This window comes from Bactrocera neohumeralis, chromosome 2 (assembly GCF_024586455.1).
Source record: "Bactrocera neohumeralis isolate Rockhampton chromosome 2, APGP_CSIRO_Bneo_wtdbg2-racon-allhic-juicebox.fasta_v2, whole genome shotgun sequence".
Lineage (NCBI taxonomy): Eukaryota > Metazoa > Arthropoda > Insecta > Diptera > Tephritidae > Bactrocera > Bactrocera neohumeralis.
The window spans coordinates 39,032,018-39,054,752 of NC_065919.1; the positions used below are offsets into that span (position 1 = coordinate 39,032,018).

General features: G+C 37.0%; 1 long non-coding RNA gene across 2 annotated transcripts; it reads right to left on the reverse strand.

The window, feature by feature from the left end:
- Window positions 1–292: 292 nt before the first annotated feature.
- On the reverse strand, window positions 293–1,182 carry LOC126756571 (uncharacterized). Of its 2 annotated transcripts, XR_007666602.1 has the most exons (4): window positions 1,107–1,182; window positions 892–1,057; window positions 731–823; window positions 293–652 (listed from the first exon to the last, which is right to left on the reverse strand). It is a non-coding gene; the product is annotated as an uncharacterized LOC126756571 (long non-coding RNA). The 2 variants fall into 2 exon arrangements; XR_007666601.1 differs by lacking the exon at window positions 1,107–1,182 and having other exon boundaries at window positions 892–1,099.
- Between the last annotated feature and the right edge of the window lie 21,553 nt (window positions 1,183–22,735).

Below are 22,735 nucleotides of genomic sequence, written 5' to 3' on the forward strand. Positions count from 1 at the left end.
CGCAACTAGTCTCAAACGGGTATAATTGGAGATCAATTAGTCTCAATTAATCCCTATCGGGTACTATTGGGAAAAAAGTTAGAATTTTGGCAAAAATACATTCATAAATTTCAAAGCAAAGTTACTGAATTTCCTTCCATTCAATTATCATAACCTATTACATTTAAAAAAAACCATAAGTAATGAATTTCGTACATGTCTTTGCACTAGCAAGAGGCGGTGTACAAAAACATTGAAACTTTTTACAAACTGAAAAATTTTTATAAGAAATTGTAATCAGAACGAAAGATAATTGAACTATCTCCATTTTCATATGCGTTAACATTGTATATTTTTAAACATGCTTATAAAACAAAGCCCATGCTAACAACATTTTGTATTTCGACATGTACTTTTGACTTGCATAAACCAATAAATATAGCCTTGAAGCATTTACAAAATAAATGAATTTTTTTTAATTCATTATGGATTAAAAGATAATTAAACTATCTTTCTTTTAGTATACATTAACATTAACAATTTCCAAACATTTTTATGAAAAATAGCTTTTTCTAACAGAATTTTATATTTCAATCATGTACGTATTTGACTTAAGAGCGGCATTCAAATGGAGGCTTCCATGATGATACTTGGTTTTTAATAAAATCTGGATCTGTAAAAGCATTGATAATAGATTCAAGAGCAACAATATAATCCACCAATAAATGCTTACTTAAAAAAACCAACATACCTTATTATCAAATCCCCTGCAGAACGTTCCAGACTCTGATGAAATAACCAACTGTTGCTTATGTGATTAGCCGTAGAACAAAACAGTTGCATGCTGCAATAATTCACAATATAATTAATTTATTGTGAGATTTACACAACTATATTTCAATAAAAACTTACCAATTGCTTCATTTGGTTGTTTATCTGCACTTCTGCGACTTTGTTTACATTTAAATACAGTGTTGTTAAGTTAGGGAAATTTCCCTTTTTTTGTGCTACTTACAAACAAAGGGGAAATTTCATCGATGTACTTTTTCTTAAATATCGTCGAGCTAAATGATATAACCTAAAAGATAAATATTTAAGACGTTTGGAGATTTGATTTTAATACCTACATTTCGATTCGAAGTGAAATTTAGGTTATAATGATTAATAACCTGATGTTAGAAACAATTAATATGCAAGAGAATATTTTTGCTATACACGAAATCTCAATTTTTGTACTTTTTGTATCACTTATGGTTCAAAGAAATGATTATTTATAATAGCTTTTTCTTCAATAAGAAGATACAATACTGCTTTAAGTAAAAGCCTGGATATTAGGCATGCTGTCAATTATTCTCTAAGCATAGACCTTTGTTTCTGCAAATATTTAGTAAGCTGTAGATCTGAGCAAAGCTTGTATTTTATAAGCATATTATCATTTTTAACAATTATTGATTTGGATTTAAAACCACTCAAGCCAATTCATTTTGAAAATTGTGAGCCTTTTCAACCTAAGCTCGAAAATGTCTTACGTAGTTAACAACACTCTTTTCACAGTTGCAGAACTAGAAGTCGAAACCTATCGACGTCTCTATATCGATAATTATCTACTGATATTATACCATTATTATATCGAAAGGTATTGCGAGCAGACAAAAGGAATCGACATCAAGAGATTATTTATCTAAACAAATTGATAAGCACTGTTTATATCTATTTTTTCATTGTGGTGTACATGTTTTCCAGCATTGTATTTATATTACATTGACTATTTTTGCGAAAGTAAACTAAAAAAGTGCTTGACAACATTTTTACGCGTAATAACATAAAACACCTATAACTACAATAAAATAAAATATAAAAAGAAATAAGTTAGAACTGTGATTTGCGTGCATATTACTATTGCCAGTGGTAATTTGTTAATAATGGGAAGAACAAAATATCTGCAGAAGGTAATAAATGTATTAAGGAAAAAAAGAGTTAACGAAAAATAATGACCCAGTGAGTAAATATATGCACATTTTTTATCGAAACACACTTACTAATTTATTTAATTTTTTTAGCGCAATTTGACTCGAATTACGCAAAAGTTTAAATGAGGGTAAATGTATGTATCGAGATAGTTCCAAGGCAGTACTATCGATAATATTTCCCGTATAATCGGTAATGTAATGTAGTTTTGCAACAGATGATTTTTAAAAAGTAAGAAGTGCGAAAAGTGAAAATTGAAAATCTGTTTGGCTAAATCAACATTATTAAAACAAATAAAAGAAAAAAGGAATAGCAGCAAAGTGAGAAAAGGAGTTTTTGTACAAGATGAGTAAGGTAAGCAAGCGTCACCTAAGGAGAATAATAAGTAGGGAAAGAAAAAAGAATCGTGAAAAGTTAAGACTAGGTAGAAATTACGCTGTGTCGACCGTGTCCACTGCTAGGATTGCTGGAAATGTAGAGGAGGTTCTACCATATGTGCCAAGTCGCTCAGTGGAAGTCCCATTTCAGCAGAAATTGAAAATGTGGTCAATTCGTAATAAAATAAGCCACAAAAGCCTTTCTGAACTGCTTGCACTTCTTGCAGCAGAAAATATTATATATAATATATTAAAATATTATAGCTCAGTTTACAAATATTATTTAAACATATTTTATAGGAATCTGCGATGTCTGCTATTTTATGCAACAATCTCAGAAATATAAGGCTGCTGTTAAATAAGGACGTCATAGCGTCAATAAACGTGGATGGTTCACATGGAAAGATAAGCTTAAAATCTTTCCCAAATTTTTATGCTTCATTGACTGGTAAGATAAATATTCCATACCATTGTTTTACACATATGTATGTTTTTATTTCAAGTTAAATTAAATCTTCTTTTCATTTAGGAGCCATTGCCAAATTACCATTTAAGGGATTGTCGCCGGAGGACGCGCTGCGCAAAGCCATTGCTTTCGAAAAAGCTAAATGCTTTAAGAAAGCTTATCGACAAAAAAAGAAGAATTCTGCATCTTAAACTACTACCCCTCCAATTGTTTTTTTTTTGTTTTAATATAAAACTGCAATAGTACAAAGTTGTAATATTTCAGACTTTAAATTCTGACTTCTTATTTCTGGACTGAATTTTTCTTTTTTAATTTTTATTATAAAATTATTTAAAAAATGTGATTTATAAAACTCGTAAAGAAACCAGAACGAATATTTATTTTAAAATTTTCGCAGCTAAAAACTCACAAGAAATATTCTCCTAAAAGTTTGTAGCCCATTTTATTTCGTTTTTTTTTTTCTTAAAGAATAAATTTTGTTCACGCGTTATATGAAAGCAAGAAATCAACGCGAACTTTTTGAGTGGAGTACAAAACTGCGTAAACGATTTTTTTTAAGATACATTTTTTTAAATTTTGATGATAATTTCTTTCATGAGTTTTGCAAAAATTTTGATTTGTCAGATTTATGTTAGAGAAGCTGTATTTAAAGTGTTTAAAGTCAATTAAATAAAAATACATATTTTAAAACGAAGGCTTCGGATAAAATTTATCTTGATTGTTAAAGGGATTTTAGAGGTTTTATAACGACTGGTCTCATTCTGCTACCATTGCGACCTACAAAGCGACTAGTCCCTTTTTATACCCATTTGGGTATAAATGGGTACAATTAGTCTCTTCATAGGACATGCTCGAACAAAAGGGAACAGTTCAGTCCATACAAAGAGATGTAAAGTGGGATTAGTGGCATGTTCCTTTGCGACTAATCCCGGACACATCCCGGACTAGTCGCATTTTTTGCAGGGCCATATCAAGCAGCATAAACAATATGTTGCAATACATACAAACATACACACATACACATATATTTAGTTATTTAAGATAGTTTTCTAAAATAGTATATAAGTAATGAAAATGCCAAATCAGAATTAGAATGAAAAAATTGTCACTCAAGAAAAGTCTTTATTTTTCCCCCACCAGCGGTAAGAAGTTAAAGATACTTATTTGAGTTTATAACACACGTGTTGTGTTCCAAAGTAAACAGGACTTAAAAAAAAACAGAACAAATGGTTTTTTTGGCAGCATCAATTTATTTTATTCAAAATAGTCTCCTTCTGCTTCAATACAGCTTTTTGAACGGTTCTGAAGCATGTCGAACCAGTGTTTTAGCTCGTTGGCCGGTATGACCGCCAATATGCCGGTGCAAGCCTTTTGAATAGCCCCTACGTCTGCATAACGCTTTCCGTTTATGGGCAAATGCATTTTTCCGAAAAGGAAGAAGTCGCAAGGTGCCATATCATGTGAATACAGGGAGTGGTGAATGGTTAAAATGTGATTTTTGGTCAAATAATCGGTCCTTCGAATGTTGGATTCTGAGCAATTTTTTGTCGTCAGTCAATTTGTGCGGAACAAACCATGCACACACTTTTCTTAAGCCCAAATGTTCGGTCAAAATGCGACAATTCGATGTTTTGGAGATATTCAATTCCATTTCCATGAATTTCAATGATGATTTTGACAGGCCCACATGTATCGTCATTTATGTCCTCACGACCACTTTGAAAACGTTGAAACCACTCGTGCACTCTGCTACGGGATAGGCAATAAACTTGTTTCATCAACTGAAACGTTTCGGTAAAAGTATAACCAATTCTGAAACAAAATTTAATGTTGGCTCTTTGTTAGAAGCTCATTTTCGCACCGATAACACAAACATACTGACACTTAAAACGCAATAACTTCACTTCCAATCAATGAAATGTCATGAACTACTGGACAATCGATAAAGATAGCAGATTCTAACGCACCAGTCGACATATAGATGGCGCCACCAGGCGTTCAGTTTCCAGTATGCAAATCAAGAAGAAGTATCGGGATTAAACTTTGCACGAATAATGCCCTTAGTGTATGCCACTACATGACCAAAAATTGTTTAAATCCAACAAAAAGTGTTCACGCCCCTAGCTACCGAATATATAGACCCGGTACCTATAGTTGACTTTTTTTTAGAAAATATCGGTCAATTTATGAGATATATAATTGAAATTCAGGGATAATATAAATTTGATCGGTACTACCCCATTTCCCTTATACTACATATAATGGTTTTCGTTTTTCTAACAAACCTTATGTCTATGTCAGCATATGAGTTATACTTATATAGTATGTATGTATATGTACATACATACATAAAATTACTTAGATCTCGATACTCAGGTTGACGTTTTACATCTTAAGGTATTTCCCCTGCTTTGATTCCTGCAAGTTGCAAGAGTATAAAATGATCGGTTACACCCGAACTTAGCCCTTCCTTTCTTGTTAATTATAGATAGATAGATAGATAGATAAATAATTGAAAAATGCACCGCAACCTTAGGTCTATTGTGCCCTCTCCTAACTCACAGGGACTCACTAAGCCCCAGTATGTATATTGATAAATTCCAATATCCTACTGGGTGCTAGTGAGGCGATGTGATCCCTATTCGGAAACATGGATCCATGCTGTGCATCCAAGGGCCTCCTCTGTCGCAAAACCGGCAGTTGGCGCGAGATGATATGATATGATCTTTCTTCCTCACGGAGCAGCTCCTTTACGGTATGGGGGCCCACCTCGGTGAATGGTTCGGGCCCTACCATATTGGTCGAGGCTGCAGAGCGGGCAAGCTCACCAACCAGTTCGTTGCCGGCTATACCTCTATGACCAGGCACCCAAATTAGGTGCACCTGGTTTCGTTCAGCTAGGCCGTTCTCTACACTCCTGCACTAGTCTCCATCCTCTGGGACTAGATTACCTTACCTTTGCCACACTCCTCTGCTGTCATTTGCAGAAGTGAATGCTTGGCTACTTGACCGATCACTAAATGAAGCGGTTTGAGATCCATCAGGACCTCCAGAGCTGCCGTTGGGCAAGTACGCATTGCGCCCGTCATGCAGACACAAGCTAGCTGCTGCAGCTTCGATAGTTGGATTCCTACCGAGTCCCAGGACACCGCCACATACGTGATTATCGGTCGCACAATCATGGTGTTCAACCATCTTACGATCCTTGGCTTACAGCCCCAGGATTTTCCCGCCAGCCGATTGCACACCGTTAATGCTATTGTTGCTTTTACCAGGGTCTGGTTCACATGCTGCTTCCACCGCAAAGTTGAATCCAGCGTAAGACCAAGATATTTGACCCTGCTAGTCATCTCGACCTCTCTACCACCAAGTGTGAGATTTCTGAGACCGGGTAGGAACCTGCGTCTCGCAAACGGAACTACGGTCGTCTTTGAGGGGTTGATACTCAATTCAACTCCTCTACACCACCCCTTTGCCAAGTTTCGATATCGTTCTACCGGGTCGCAGAGAGTGTCCTCAAATTTACCTCTGGCTGTAATTACAATGTCGTCCGCATACCCTTGGCAGCGGATTCCATTGTCCGTTAGCAGTGCTAACAGGGCGTCCGCGACTAGGCTCCATAGTAGTGGTGATAGCACACCACCCTGTGGGCAGCCCCTTGTTGTGTAAAGACGAATCCTTGTACCTTCTACTGTAGTCTCAGAAATTCTGGTGCGCAGTACGGCCTCTATCCATCTACGCACCGGTGCTGCCACATTCCATCTCTCCAGTGCCCTGGCTACACTTCTGTGAGATGTGTTGTCAAAGGCACCTTCGATGTCCAGGAAGGCGCATAGCGTCACTTCCCCACTTTCCAGTGAACTCTCTATCTCCGAAGTTAACTGGTACAGAGCCGTATTGGTGGATCTTCCCGCACTGTATGCATGCTGAGAAGGATGCAGGGGTGCAATATTCAGCGCCTTCGATCTTATCTCATAGTCTATGATCTTTTCCATAGTTTTTAGTAGGAAGGAAGTTAGCCTAATTGGCCTGAAAGATTTGGCCAGAGAATAGTCCTTCCTTCCTACTTTGGGTATGAAGATCATTGCGAGGCTCTCTCTCAGCAGCCGAACCAGGTGTGGCAGCAGAATCTGCTCACCCTGTTGTAAAAGCGCTACGAAGATACCATCCACTCCCGGGGACTTGAACTTCTCGAGCGAGGCCATTGTCCACTTGATCGAGTTTGAGGTGAATATTTGTTTCGCGATTGCCCAGTCGGAGCGGGAGGCCTGTATTTAATTAAGGGTAAACACTGGTCTTCCGGAATAGTCTCCAGGAAGTGAGCACGCAGAATCTCTGTGGCTCTGTCTTCCGCGCTGGTCGTAAAAGTCCCGTCGCTTCTTTTAATTGCTAGCACTGTGTCAGTCTTGCCTCTAGCCAGCGCCTTGTGCAGTCGAGCCGCTTCAGGTGTGGAGGTGACATTTTCACAGAATCTCCTAAGGCTAGCCTGTTTAGCAGACCTAATCTCCTTATTATATAGAGTGAGGTTGCTCCTATACTCTTCTCAGACCCCTGTACACTTTGCTCTTTTAAAGAGACTACGTACTTTTATCCTGAGGTCTGCAAGCTTTCTTGACCACCAGAAACAGTTGCGCCTGTCTGTGGGCACTTTTAGGGGGCAACTGTCATTGTAAGCATTAATGATGGACTCGTTCAGCCCAGATAACCTACTGTCTATTCCCGGGCCCGTAACGATATTGTCAATCTGCCCCTTCCTACTCAATTCCTCACTCAGCCTCCCCCTGAAGACGCTCCAATTTGCCCTCCGAGGGTTACGTCTAGGGGGGAGTTGTCTGACCTCTACCTTCAGCGCGAACCTTACGATTCTGTGGTTTAACAGGGAGGGCTCCGTCGAGACCCTCCTTCGTGAGACCCAACCGCTTGCAGGCTCGTTGCTGAAGGTGATGTCAAGCACTTCCCTTCTACTTATTGTTATGAAGGTGGGTTCGCACCCCACATTCTCTATTGCTACATATTCAATAAGGACTCACCCCTCGAGGACTCACCCTCCTGCAGTACTCCACAAGCCTTTCCACCACTACGGGGGGTGCTCTGGATGCCTCCCCCGGGAAGTAGGCTGATGCCAGGACGAAGTCCTTGCCTTCATAGTCCCTGGCCTGTACCGCCATCAAATCCTGCGCCAGGAATTCTGAAATACAGAAAAATTTAATATTGCTCCTGACTACTATATAAGTTCTAGGTCGCTCGCTAGAGAGATCCCAGATTACCTTGTTGTATTCTGTCTTGAGGCCTTTGACCTCTCCTTTATAGACCCCAGGGTCTTGGATCAGCAGAATGCCCAGTTTTTCCGCTGTGAACCTGCTCTTTATGACAGCCGAAGCTGTCGCCGCGTGATCCAGGTTCACCTGGGCGACTTCCATATCGACGGCCACTACAATTCGATGTTCGCGCTGCTGTCCATAAGGTCTCCTAATCCATCGAAGAGTTCCTGGGTGGAGGGGAGCTCTGCTCCCGGGACAACTGGGGCATCCGAGGTCGCGGAAGGCGTAGCTTTCTCATCCCTGCTTACGCTGGGTTGTTTCGCGACCTCCTCCATCTGCATACTCTCCACCTCCGAGGTCGCCACAGTCGTGCCCGGGGTTGTATGGCCTTATGACCACCGTGCTGTACCTGTAAAACAGGCGAAAGCTCGCTGCACGGATGTACTTGTACGAGTCGTCGTCCACATACCGGTGCAGTCTCCATCCTTTCATCCGGTTGGCTTCCGGCTATCCTTGTATTGCCGCCCCTCATCCTTTTGGAGCTGGGGGGCTCTTGTGGCGTTATCTGCCCGCTCTTCCGCTTCGCGGTCTGTGCATAGGTGGCTGCACTGACATGGACACGGTCACTTACCCGGCTGCCTTGCGCACGAACGGACGCGGTTCTGCCACACTCCTTTGTAGTGGGAGCCCTGCTCCCTTTACTTCTGCATTTTACATGACTCCCCTGAGTCTGAGCTGCTGAGCCTGCTACAGGGGATCCTGGTGGTGCTTTGAATTCCATCCGCTGCCTTCGACGCTTGGACGCCGCTGCACGAGGGCATGTCGTCGTCATCCTCCCTGTCATGCTCCTCGAACAGCGCCCGCTCTTCTGGCGAGAGAGCATCAAGGAAGCTGAACTTCCGCTTAGCTCCTTGACCCCTCCCGCTTGCAGCTGCGCCGACAACCTTCTCCTTCTCATGATCCATACTCGTCGTCCGTTGTTGTCGACTGGTCGAATCGTTGGGGGTTGCTGTTGTATTTGTAGTTTTGAGTTTTTTGTTGTCGTTCATCTTGTTCTTACGACCCTCGGCTCAACGAGGTGAGCTGTCGGGTCTACTTAGCTTTTGCGGAAATAGGAGGTTCGTCACGCCAGAGCCCCTTGGCGCGGTAACTCCCCAATTCGGCCCGGTATTGGGAAAGCTCCGTTCTAATACAGTCGAATTTACTTCCTGGCTGCAAATCATCCAATGGGCACGGGAGTCGCATAACACCCTGGATTAGGAGGTGGTAGCTCTTGGTTGCCGCACGCATGCGGCACCCGTCAACCTGCCTGGGCAGTGCAAGTCAACACCACCCACACCGGTTGGGGGGTGCCGAGTATGCCTTGCGACTAAGCCCCTGCACCACGACAAGGTGCCTACCATTCACAGAGGACATAACCCCCTGCTTTGATTCCTGCAAGTTGCAAGAGTATGAAATGTTCGGTTACACCCGAACTTAGCGCTTCCTTACTTGTTAATTATATATCGTACTTATTTTTTGATCGAGTCTTCTTTTTTAAAACCCTTTTTTCTTTATAAGGATTTTCGCCCTTACTGCTGACTAAAAAGGTCCAATTTGTTTTGTATAAGCCTTAGTTCATACAAAAAGGTGCTTCTGTCTACTTCCAAATTTCATCACGATATCTTGGTTCTCACCCAAGTTACAGCTTGCACGACAGACAGACAGTCACCCGAATTTCAACGCCTCTAGTGGCTTTTGTAGGTGGCTGATGAGTATAATGAAAAAAATTTTTTGATATACTGTTATTTATATTCCTAAAAGTCTTGCATTGTTCGTGTTACTCTAGTTACTACTAAATTCACTCTGTTTTGCAGTTGTGAAGTTAAAGTTCTTTTAATTTTTTCCCAAATAGTAAATCCGTTACGATATAGAAGGTGAATTAAGTGCGACAGCTAATTAGAAACAGTTGTTTAAATAATTAAAATTCCTCAAGGTGTTAATTTTTTTAATAGTATTACTGTTTTATAGTAAGCGTGTGTTTCAAAGTTGTAGTTTAAAAAATATTAAAATGTATGATTCAAGTTTTTAAGGAGAAAAAGCTGCCTAACCTTCGCAGCTACGTTTTTGACCTTCGTCGGTCTGGAAAGATGTGCAAAGAAGTTTCGAATAAGGTCAAATGCTCAAAATAAAGTGAAAAATTTTGATTGTACTTAAGCATATACGGAATTTTAAAACTATTTTCAATGTTGCACGCATAAAAAAACCGAAAATCTTCAACAGAAATATACCGCAGAACTACCACTGTCTCTCGAGGAGACCCAAAAAAAGAATTCCACTGACATTTTACATGAAATTCAAGACAAATATAATGTCCAAATATCCAGCAGAAAAATTCCCAGCGTTTGGTCGAATTTGGACTTCACGGCAGGCAGCAAGCAGGAACCCACTTCTGACTAAAATTCGTAGAAACAACGCGTAGACTTTGCCATTTCTTATTGGTCTAAAACAATAAATGAACGGAGGTATGTCGTTTGGAACGATGTAACAAAAATTAATCGTTTAGGACATAATTGTCGAAGTTATGTTCTCCGTCCAATAATTCAAGAATTTGATCATAGTGATTCACGCGTAGTTGAGTATGGTGGAGTATCAATCATGGTGTTGGGATTTTTTATCTGGAATGGTGGTGGTCCACTCCATAAGATTGATGGAATTTTAAACAAGAAGAAATACGTCGACATCCCAAAAAATTTCATGTTGCCATGGGCCATGGGAAAATTTGCCTATTATAAGGAAGATAACAATTCAAAGCATACGTCTAAGTTGACAAAAGTTTTTTAATGAAAATTCGAACAATGTTTTGGGGTGAGAATCGTCCCGCCCAGACTTAAACCCTCTAGAACATCTCTGAGTGATGTTGAAATAGCCATATGCACCAATATCCCAAATATGGATGTTCTTTGTGATGAAATTAGAACGGCATGGCAAGCTACACCATTGGTGCTCTGTCAGAGTCTTATAACGTAAATTCGGAATCGATGTGATGCAATATCAAAGTAAAAGAGTAAAGCAACAAAATACTAACTGAAAGTAAGCAAGTTTTTTAATACCATTATTTTTTGTTGATAAAATATTTTAGTTTCTAATTAGTTGTCGTTAAAATCTTCAAAACAAAAACAAATTTTAAAATTTTTACTATTAGAGTTTAGGTTTAACATAGGTTTCAATAAAATAAGTGAAAATAAAATAAATATACGTGATTTATTGAAAATAACATCATTTACTTCCAAATAGGTGTCGTTTTTAATTAGCTGTCAACAGCTGTATATATGTATGTATATATAATTCCATATCTATGTCGCTTAGGTTACAACAGTTAATATAAAGAACATTAACCAGAAGATCAGAAATCAGATATCATATCTCAACATTAAAGGTGTGGAATCTAGACCAATTTTATGCATATTCAGCAATAAACCGCATTATTTTCAGAAAAATTGTCCAGTTAATTTCAATTAAATATCACACATCTCGGTCAATATAAACACTTTAAAGTCAAATAGCCAGTTAAATAGAATAAAAATCATTATATCGCCCATATTGGTGTTAGGGAAGATGTAGACTGATTGAGTTAACCTTCATTACATAAGTATTCTTGAGAACCTGTTTTCATGCAATTTTGTGAAGATATTTCACACTCTAACCGATTTGTTGGGCGTAAAGTCTACTAGACTAACGAAAATCATTACAAATAGTATATTGAACCTGAGGTAATTCATTGACCGACGTCACATACTTTCGGGATTAGTATATCCAATACCAATCTTTACTTTGCTAAGATTTCTTATATGTGACCTGGTCTACGAAAAGGAGGTTTAGGTGCGAAAACTGGTTTTCTGAGAAAAGCTGTTAAAAATAATCGTCAGTTTCTCGTTATCTCATTAATTGATCTCCTTTTTTGACACCTAAGCCCCCTTTTCGTAGACCAGGTCACATATATAAATCGATATATATATATATATATGTATATATATAGTACGTTGTAAAGCCAACCGGAACCAGGGAGATAAAGTCAAACGGATGATTGAAAATTGTTATAATAACTGTAAGGAGGCTATGGAAAGTAATAACCTGAGTTTACATGTACATGTACAATGTACATACAATGTATATTATACATACACTGTTATCAATAAAATATATTCTCTGAATTTTATTAAGATATCTTATACATATATTGACCTATATATGTACACATATGGTATAAAGTCAGCTGTTTCGAAAATATTTATTTAGGGTACATATATGGGTGCTAAAGAAGAATTTGTCCTATTTTGCCCATTTTTAAAATCAGAGGATGTTTTTACCATAAAGATATTCTCTCTGAATTTTAATACCAGATTTGATACTAGACCTCACTGATTGACAAAATTTTCGGCAAAAACAGAGTCATATGCACGGGGGTTGACATACATATGTATTCGGTGACTGAGGTCTTGGGTAGACATAAGAGGAAACCCCCAAAAAGGACTATTTGTTTCAAGTACGTCATTTGCTCTAGATTTAAGACCTGTAAAATAAAGAAGGGTGTTGAGTGGGTGTAATTTATGAGATATGCATTTTCATTATAATGGAGTGCGCCTACTTTCTAAAAATTTTTATATTACAAATGTTTGCATGGCCAACACAAGCACGCTTACAGAAGTCCAGACGCTTAACCCAATTTTCTACGGCTTTCAAGCATAAATCGGCCGAAACTGCTGAAATTTCACTTCCAAAACCGGAACGAAAAAACTTTTGAAGGACCGCAGATACGCGACCTTATGACGCAAAAAGCAGAAAAACGAGTCATTTTAAAAATAATGTCATAATTCTCCTTGTATGTTGCAAGGTTTCATCAGAAAATTAGAAAAATTGAAAAACGATGCAGTGGGAAATGGACACCAACATTGCCCGCCGAGAAACTCCAATGGAGATATTTTACAGCTATTTTTAGAAATTTTTCACCGTTTTGTTAGTTTCGTTAACGTAGTTGAAAATCTATGTGCTTCATTTGCTTGCTAAATGCCTTGCTTGGAGCACATAATATGGTGAACTCATGCACGAGAACAATAAGGAGAGCAACCTTTTTAGTCATCAGTGTTGTCTTATATTTTTTTAATCAAAATGAATGACTGATTCTCAAAATACAAAAACTTCCAATTCTAATAGATGAACAAATTCTTGGAAAAAGTTTATTTTCTATATGATAAACCAGACAATTATAACCAAGAAGGTATCATAAAAACCAATCCCATTGGGAAATCCGAAGAGAATAATTATCACAGGCGATTGAAAAACGCTGTTTGCATTAAACATATTCGGCAACAACTTTTTATACTCTCGCAACAAAGTTGCTAAGGAGAGTCTAATAGTTTTGTTCACATAACGGTTGTTTGTAAGTCCTAAAACTAAAAGAGTCAGATATGGGGTTATATATACCAAAATGATCAGGGTGACGAGTAGAGTTGAAATCCGGATGTCTGTCTGCCCGTCGGTCCGTGCAAGCTGAAACGTATTTCATGGCTCCATAAGAAGGTTAAGTTCGAAGATGGGCAAAATCGACCAACTGCCACGCCCACAAAATGGCGAATACCGAAAACCTATAAAGTGTCATAACTAAGCCATAAATAAAGATATTAAAGTGAAATTTGGCGCAAAGGATCGCATTAGGGAGGGGCATATTTGGACGTAACTTTTTTGGAAAAGTGGGAGTGGCCCCGCCCCCTACTAAGTTTTTTGTACATATCTCGGAAACTACTATAGCTATGTCAACCAAACTCTACAGAGCCGTTTTTTAAGGCATTTCCATATACAGTTGAAAAATGGAAGAAATCGGATAATAACCACGCCCACCTCCCATACAAAGGTTATGTTGAAAATCACTAAAAGTGCGTTAACCGACTAACATAAAACGTCAGAAACACTAAATTTTACGGAAGAAATGGCAGAAGGAAGCTGCACCCAGGCTTTTTTTAAAAATTGAAAATGGGCATGGCGTCGCCCACTTGTGGACCAAAACTCGTATCTCAGGAACTACTAGACCGATTTCATGTACGAAATATGGGTGAAATCGGTTCACAAACACGCCTTCTTCCAATATAACGCTATTTTGAATTTCATCTGATGCCTTCTCTGTATAGTATATACATTGGGAACCAATGATGATAGCGGAATAAAATTTTTCACAAATACGGCATTTGAAAAATATGTAAATGACGGATAATGAAATCTCGATTATCATTTTATCATGCGAGAGTATAAAATGTTCGGTGACACCCGAACTTAGCCCTTCCTTACTTGTTTAAATACAAAATTCTTTGATTTATATATTGTAAAAGTAGTCACTACCTTTTCAATTAGTAAACATATTATATATTTTTATGGTTCCGATTTAAAGCATTGTACACAGTTCGTAAGAAAGTAGGGTTAAGTTTTTTAACTTGTGGTAATTTTGTTTCATTTCACTATTGTCTCTTGAATTGTCTGCATAAATTTGTTTATATTTCATTCAAGCTCAAAAATTGGAGATTCATTTTATATTTTGAACGAAAACGATATAATCTAAGGATTGAGCAAAAACAATTCGATATACGTTAAAAAAAGAAATTATCAACTTGATAAAGCTAATTCAAGAATCAGCTGATGGGCTTAATAAAAAATACAATAATAGCCGCTGATTTTTTTACACTTGAATCAACTCATTAATAAGTAGGCTGCTTGTGTTTGCGTATCGCGCATAATTACTGAAGCGTTTTTCATCATAATGGAAAAATTCTTTCATAAGTCACTAGTAATTATGTATTTTTATTTTTTAATTTCTGGTACACTTTAATCATGGAAATATGTAATAGCAGCGCACTTTCATCTGAAGGTCAACATCATTAATCAATGGAAATTCCAAGAATTTAAGAAAATACGTGTAATTTCGTTGAAAATCAAAAGCAGTAATTTTAATGAACTACTGATGAGCCTCGTACTTATATGTATTACATAAGGGGTCAGTAGGGTAATCTTTTAAATTTTTTATTTTTTTTTGCATTTTCTGTTCCCTTATACCCGTATAATTAATATAGAAATCCACTTTACCATTGGAAGGTTTCGAAGAAGGCGCAGAAATAATAATTAGGTGTATGCCAATTTTTCAACGTTTACTTCCATCTTTGTATACTTTTTAGTACCTCAAATTTTAAACGCGTTTTTCTCAAAACGCACTTTTTTAAACTGGCGGACATGATTCCGGTCGAACTACTCAACCGATTTGCTTAATTTTTTTTTAAATGTTCGCGAAACGGTTGACTATCGTCCCTGTATTTCTTATAATTATTATTTATCAACATTTTTTCATGATTCTAGTAGAGACGATAACCATTCACGTACTTTTTACGAACAAATTGGGTTTTTGTGTTTCAGATGATCCAAACATGAGAAATTGTGTCCGCCTGTGAAAAAACGCATCTATTCACCCAGCCATTTCTCCGACAGATGTCATCAAAATATTCCGAAAAAATTTATTTATACACTCCACGATATAGTGTACCTCTTGATATGTGAAAAAAATGTTCTTTGTATATATAATATAAATATATTGCGCGCATCTGAAAAAATGTCAAAAACAGGCCAGATTACCTATTGATCCCATAATTGGTTGTATATTGTTTGATATATGCAACCCACTACATACATATAGGTTGTGTTTCATATTAATCACATTATCGACAATAGTAGCAGGAGTAGTATAACATTATATCAATATTATTTTAACTGCGTGCTTCGGAAACCAGACATTAACATTCGTTACGTCACTAAATACAGCATACTTTTAGGCATTATACAGTTCGTAAGCCACTCACACCAGCTTTGAAGCGAATCACCGAAGTTGGCCACTTCAATTTTCAACTGAATTTAGCAGCTATTCCATCATTTAACCGGAAATCACTTGTAGCAGCAATAAAGTTCATAAAATAAATTTGTGGTATATACAGCTGCTCTTTAATAGTAACAGCTTTTTTCACCTTATTTCAGTAAATGAAAATTTCATGAGTGCGTTAAGCGCATAAGTACCAGCCTGTGGACGATAGGTTCACACCCAAACTTACAAAATTGTTGAATTTTTTTAAGGGTATCTCATATTAAATCAAATTTGTATACCCTGAACAGCGTATATTGTATTTGCCATGTTGTTTCTAACACCCAGAAGGAAACGTCGGTGACCCTATAAAATACATATGCATATATGTAGATAAACTAATAGGGTGAGGAGCTGCATTGATTTAGCCATGTCTGTCCGCCTGTCTGTGCTTACCTTCCTAAATTTCGAAGATTTCGATCTGGAAATTTTCATACGAAGCTGCTCATAAGTCGGAACCACGGATGTCAAAATACTTTAGCATATGAAAGCCATAAAAACTGAACAATCAAATTTGAGTACTTGTATAGAACCTTTTTTTATTTGCCAAAATGTCTTCACGAAATTTTACACGGATTATTGTCCAAGACAACAAGATATACTTAAGGGTCCGATAAAGCGGAAAAGTATATTTATTTTGTCGTCTTCAAAGTAATCCCCACCAGATGTAACACACCGATGTCAATGATTTTTCCAGTCCTCGAAACACTTTTCATAAGCACTTTTTGGGAAGGCCTTCAGCTCCTTCAGCGAACTTAATTTTATCTCTTCGACCGACTGAAAACGGGTTCTACGAAGTGGCAATTTCAGTTTGAAGAACACGAAAAAATCACACGGATCCAAATCTTGTGAATAAGGTGGTTGATTGTTGGTATTCATTGCGTTTTAAGCTTTAAATTCGGTCAGAATCGTACTATTTTTGAAATAATTTCAGTATTTTCGGGACGAGTCGAGCAAGAACGCGTTTCATACCTAAAATATCCATCAAAATAATTCGAACGGACTAGAGAGAGAGGTCGAGCTCTCTTTCCATCTCTCTAACACTTGTCTGACGATTTTCAATCACCTTATCCTTCACTCTTTTAATATTTTCATCAGTTTTAGCGTTTGAAGGTTGTCCAGAACGAGGCATCTATTCAATGATATCTCGACCGCTTTTGAAGGCTTTGTACCACTCATAGGCTTGTGTTTTTAATAAAACTGAATCACCGTAATCTTTTTCCAACATTCGCAACGATTCCGCATACCACATATTTTTATGCATTATAAAAGTCGTAATTCAATACTGAAGTGTACTTCTAAGCATCTGTTGTGCACAAACTGGTTGACAGATCGCGCTCATATTTGACATATGTAGTAATTAAGGACAGTCCAAAGTCCTTAATAAATTTTTTTTAAATAACATTTACTTGAGAAATTTAATTACAATTTCCAGGTGCTGTTTTGTCCCTGTGTTTCACTTGGGCCACAGAACTAAATTTGATAATTTTATTACACGTGTCGAATAGCTGATCTGTAATATAAATCCCTCAGAGTTTACCAATATAACTCATCGACAAGGTTTTGTTCAGTTACTTTTTTGAAACTCTTAATCTAAGCCGCCTTTTTCCCTGACACAGACCAAAACTTTGAAGTAACTGACTCCCTCAACAAACCGCAAATAAATAGCATCAGATGGTATTTTTTTATTATAGTGGCTTATTAGTACTATTAAACTTTTAGACGAAATAAGTTTTATGGTTTTATTTATATTTTTTAGTAACTTTTAAGTATGTATATGTATATCAAAAATGACAATTTACAAGCTTCAACTCATAGTCTGCCTCTTGACAGTGCAACACTTAACAACTTTCGCTTTTTCTCTCCACTCGAGCATCCAGAAAGCCGCACACGAGTCAGGCATTCGTGAATACATGATTTAAAACAGCCGGATTGAGGCAATGGCAAAAGTACATAATGCTAAATGACCAAGCACAATTTCTTGCTCACTTGGATGAATGTGCGGATGTGAATACGAGCAGCCACACATGCGCAAGTACCTACCTGCTTTAAGATACAAATTCATAATTACAAGCAAAATACGGAATACTTAAAAATTAATTTCACTTCTGTTTTGTAGCGCTCATTTATGATGCGGGCTGAGGAAATAAATGACAAAAGAAAATATGGTAAAGCTAAAATCCAAAAAAAAAAAATGAAAAGGCCAACAACACTAGCGATTTGAGCAGGCAAGATGGTAGCATGGTGACGCGACGCTAACGGCACAGTTATGAGCATTTCACAAAAACGTCAACAACGGCAGTATGGCTGCGGCCAAAATGGAAACGTTTAAAAGCGGTACAGAAATAAATTGTCGCTGGTCACTTTACAGTCGCTTCGGCGGCGGTTGGATGCTGCGCATCGCCCGAGCAGCGATCAACAGTCGGTAGTGGAATTTGATGTTGTTTGGCCGGACGGTGGCGAGTCGGTGATGGTGCGGTGACGGGTGTTGGCGACTGTGAAAGTCGTCAAAATTTTTTGGGTAAACAATAACGTCGTCGAAACGAAAGAATTTGTATTTAAATGGAGCACAACTGAGAGACGAACAAATAATAAGGCAATGACTGCTCTAGCATCTTCGAGTATTTCTCGCTTTTGTAGCTTTGCTCACCGCATTAAGAAGTGGTACAACACTTGATAGTAACATGTCAAAGTCATGACAGTTGAACTTCAAGAGTTATTTACTTATATCTGCGGAAGTGACTCTTAATTCTGACATATACATACATACATACATGCCTGGGCTATAGTATTTTCGTCACAACAAATCAGATAAATTATATTTACATACATATTTACGTTTCACAATTATACTTGTATGAAATAAGTAAAAATAAATTCATGTCTTCAGGTCATTGGGCCTAACCTCCCCACAAATGTAGTAACTAGCCAATATCAACATTTAGGAAGAGGATTCGTTCACTGGGACTGTAAATTATTTTATGCTCGGGAATACTTGTAATATTCGCAATTAACTGTGTGTATTATAGTTTTATATACATACATATGCACGTACTGATCATTTCGAAGATGAAAGCGACGATATGGCAATCCCATGAAATACAGCTGCTCAAAGAGATACTAAAATATTGTTAGATCTGTCGACTTCTGTCGATAAGCTATCCAAAGCCTAACAATACCAAAATTGTTGCAATAGCAGCAGTTGTCATACAAAGTGTATGCTCCTGCAAATATCAAATCTGATTTAACGTTTCAAACATTACGGTGCAAAATAAAAGCAGCCCTCAAGAAAACATGCCGTATTCGATTGAATAATTTAGAAATAAATGATTTACAATTTATTAGGAAATAGATCATGGAATGTTGATCTACATAATAATGCGTATTAATAGATTATTCTTGGGTCAATGTTCTTATAAAATGAATGATTAGTCGTGGCGCAAGTTGCGCTGCCAAGGCTGTGAATAAATATCTCCTGAAATCATAATTTTCAAAAGTCGAAGCATCCATGAGCTGAAATATATTTCATGCCGCGACCCAACTTACCTGAAAATTCGATCGAAATACATTTAATTTCTCTTAAGAAACTAAAATACCACTATTTCGCATAATATAAGATATACATATATTATTTCGATCCACATCTATACAATGCACTCAATCTTCAATTCTGTAATATGAATGATATGAGTAAAATGGTATGTACGAGTATCTTCAAATTTAGGAAAGTTGTAAACAACGTTCTCTGCTAAATAATTCATCATCATTGTGTGGCACCAATAACCATGAAACTTTGGCACACATTCTTCTCGTTCAAGCATACGACGTACATACATATGTACATAAAAGCATATATGTACGTGCATGATATGCTCTGCCAAAAAAGCTTTTCTTGATAAATACATACTTGAGCACACATTAAGCGTTTGCCGTTTTGTTCGTTATATGGCCAGAATAAAAGGGAAAAAGCAAGTTACTGACGTTGAGGGAGCAACAAGCTAATTGTCTGTGCAATTGCGCACGCGCTCTCGACTCATTATGCGCACCATTAAAAAGAAGAGTTAATAATGACCGCAATGGCAAGTGGCGAGAAAACGGAATTTGTGTCACATTTGGAGGCGAGGTATTCGAACAGAATTTGTATACCCTGAGCTGGGTACTTAAGTGGGTATTCTCATGTAATCACTTCGAAAAATCGATTTTTTTTTATATTTTGACAATAAAACATGTGAAAAATTCAGAGCGGAATTCATAATAATTGATAAGTTACAGCTCATAGTAGCCGACGTGTCGTAAGCGACTGTTTACCAGGCGCCATGACAAGTCTGCAGCTGCTCCGTTTCGTTTCTAAACGCATTTTTCTCGAATCATCATTTTCTGAAGCTGTCATGTTCCTAAAAAAAAAGTATTCCACCGATTGCTTTAAAATTTACATATGTTCTTCTAATCATTTATAGTTATCGTCCCTACCAGAATTGGTTATTTTCGAAAATATTTTCATTTTTTTTTTAACCGATTTTCAACAAAAAAATAAACAAGATTTTCGTGACTTTTTTTTAAGTTCGAAATTTTTTTTAATGAAATTGATTATATTTGGTAGGGACGATAGCCGCTGAATTACTGAATAATAATTCGATTTTTTTATTTCAGACAACATGACCAGTGAACTACTTTTTTTTGTTTGGGACTACTTTAATATTTATAAAAAAAAAATATATATTAAAAATGTCAAAAACGAAAAAAAAAATTTTTTGTACAAGTTGTAAAATGATTGAATTTTGTTGTCGCATAAAAAAAATTCTAAAAAGTGGTAAAATGTATGCGTTCATATGAGAGTACCCCCTTAAGTTTGTCCCGAAGCTTGTAACAACCAAAAGAAACGCCGACGACTCAATAATATATATATGATCAGTGTAACGAGTTGAGTCGATTTATTCATATACACGATTCCTATACACGAACTATTCCTTCAGTGTTTGAAAAATCGTTCTGGAATTGTGTACACGTTTTTTCCTTCCTTCCTTCCTATCTTCAAGAGATCAAGACCAATCAAAATCAAATTCTAGTAAGCAATATTTCGTATTTGTGAAAGTATTATAGCTTCGATGCAACCGAAGTAACCGTTTTTTCTTGTTTTCAATATGCTTGCAACATGTTGCCCAGGGTATAATAGTTTTGTTTACCTAGTGGTAGTGTTTGATTGTAACACTTAAAACTAATGGTGATGGATTTATATACATACATATACACATATCAAGATGATAGGGTATAACAAAGCATGTTGATTCCTGGTCACTCTGAGGATATTGATATTGCAAGTGGGCTGATTAAGACCATTGTCACGCCCATTAAACATATGAAATGCCATATATTTCAAACAACTTGAACCATTTGAAACAAACCACCACAGCATAACCGAGTGAAAATTCGAATACGAAAATTTTGTTTACTTTTAAAGCCAATTTTTAGCGAAATATCACAATACCTTAACTTTTCCCTCCGGATTACTTCGTTCGTATTATTTTTCTTATATGGTAGTTTGATTTCTTAATTTTTTTATTGTTTTTATCTCTCTTTCATTAATGTGGGGTTCTCGACCTCACTATTGTAATCCAACTTTTTAATTCAGTTCAACATATTGGGACAAATTATGATATTCATTTTATATCTTTTGAGAAATATACTGAATTATGACCAACATATACATACATACATACAAACATACATACAGCAAACACTTTGCGTAGCTCATAAATGGTGTATACACGTTATAGCATGTTACATTAACAAAAACCAAAACCTGTTCTCTAAATGTTAATGAGTGGTCCCCTATCGAACCTGTATATGTCCAGTATGCATGTAGTAGGTATTTTCAGTGTCATTAATGCCACCTTAAAACGGTTTCAGAGTGCTGGAAAGAAAATTGTGTAAATAAACAATACCAACAAGAAACTCTGTTGAAACTCTGTAACTCAATACGCAGATTGCGTTGTCGGACTGATTTCACTCACGATATCTCAGTCAACACAATTTATAAAACCGGCCCCGATAAAGTTTCGCGAGATACAAAATCTTGAAAGCAATATCAATCTTCAATTGTGGAAATTCAAATATACTTCTACATCACCTCGTCGTGGTTTCTCCTGTTCTTATTCAAACTTGCAATCTTTCTTTAAATATTTTCGCATTTGCCCAACTCTAGTGTACCTGCAGGGTATCAATACGAGCAAATGGCGAGCAAAAAGTCTTTGCGTGTGAAATAGTTGCTTAAAACTGAGTAAACGCTTTTCTTCAGTCAACACTATCATTCTCAAAGCGCTACTTGCACCGCTAGTAGCGGCATCACTGACCGGCTTTATTTGTATACAAAAAATGACACATACATACAAGTATACATTCATGGGTACTCGGTACTCTAATGCCCTAATAAATGAAAGAATCTGGCGTGTATAAGTATTGCAAAAAAATTACAAGATTTTATGTTTTAACTGTATATTTATTTACTTGTTTTATGCGTTACTGCGATTGTTGTTATTTTTGCACCTTGTGTACTGTTGGAGACACTTGATTGTTGCACATTTGATTAGCGGCAATCTTGCATGTTTTTGTTGCATTTGTATATTGAACATGTACTTGGATGTGTTTGATATTTATTTGCTATTTGTTACCCTTTATCCTTTTTTTACAAATAAGGCATGCAACAGTTTCGTCCTGTTACTATTTTTGAAATGCTTAACCTTTGTTTACAATTATT